Source organism: Lipotes vexillifer, unplaced genomic scaffold, assembly GCF_000442215.2.
Source record: "Lipotes vexillifer unplaced genomic scaffold, Lipotes_vexillifer_v1.1 scaffold1765, whole genome shotgun sequence".
NCBI lineage: Eukaryota > Metazoa > Chordata > Mammalia > Artiodactyla > Lipotidae > Lipotes > Lipotes vexillifer.
Genome location: NW_006777677.1, coordinates 253027 through 254334, shown reverse-complemented (window position 1 = coordinate 254334; position 1308 = coordinate 253027).

Sequence of the window (1308 nt, the reverse complement as noted above, 5' to 3'; positions counted from 1 at the left end):
TGTATGTGATTTATTGTTTTTCCCTTGCTGCTTTTAATTTTTTTTCTTTGTATTTAATTTTTTGATAATTTGATTAATACATGTCTTGGCATGTTTCTCCATGGATTTATCCTGTCTGGGACTCTCTGTGCTTCCTGGACTTGATTAACTATTTCCTTTCCCATATTAGGGAATTTTTCAACTATAATCTCTTCAAATATTTTCTTAGTCCCCTTCTTTTTCTCTTCTTCTTCTATGACCCCTGTAATTTGAATGTTGGTGTGTTTAATGTTGTCCCAGAGGTCTCTGAGACTGTCCTCAATTATTTTCATTCTTTTTTCTTTATTTTTCTCTGCAGTAGTTATTTCCACTATTTTATCTTCCAGGTCACTTATCCGTTCTTCTGCCTCAGTTATTCTGCTATTTATTCCTTCTGGAGAACTTTTAATTTCATTTATTGTGTTGTTCATCATTGTTTGTTTGCTCTTTAGCTCTTCTAGGTCCTTGTTAAACGTTTCTTGTATTTTCTGCATTCTATTTCCAAGATTTTAGATCATCTTTACTATCATTATTCTGAATTCTTTTTCAGGTAGACTGCCTATTTCCTCTTCAATTGTTTGGTCTGGTGGGGTTTTACTTTGCTCCTTCATCTGCTGTGTGTTTGTCTTCTCATTTTGCTTACCTTACTGTGTTTGTGGTCTCCTTTTTGCAGGCTGCAGGTTCGTAGTTCCCATTGTTTTTGGTGTCTGCCCCCAGTGGTTAAGGTTGGTTCAGTGGGTTGTGTAGGCTTCCTGATGGAGGGGACTAGTGCCTGTGTTTTGGGGGATGAGGCTGGATCTTTTCTTTCTGGTGTGCAGATCCACGTCTGGTGGTGTGTTTTGGGGTGTCTGTGACCTTATTATGATCTTAGGCAGCCTCTCTGCTAATAGGTGGGGCTGTGGTCCTGTCTTGCTAGTTGTTTGGCATAGGGTGACTAGCACTGGAGCTTGCTGGTCATTGAGTGGAGCTGGGTCTTGGCGTTGAGATGGAGATCTCTGGGAGATTTTCGCTGTTTGATATTACATTGAGCTGGGAGGTCTCTGGTGGACCAGTGTCCTGAACTTGGCTCTCCCACCTCAGAGGCACAGGCCTTATGCCCAGTCAGAGCACCAAGACCCTGTCATCCACACGGAAAAAGAGAGAAAGGGAAAAATATATATTTATCGTTGCTCCCAACGTCCACCGCCTCAATTGGGGATGATTCGTTGTCTCTTCAGGTATTCCACAGATGCAGGGTGTATCAAATAGGCTGTGGAGATTTAATCCCCTGCTCCTGAGGCTGCTGGGAGA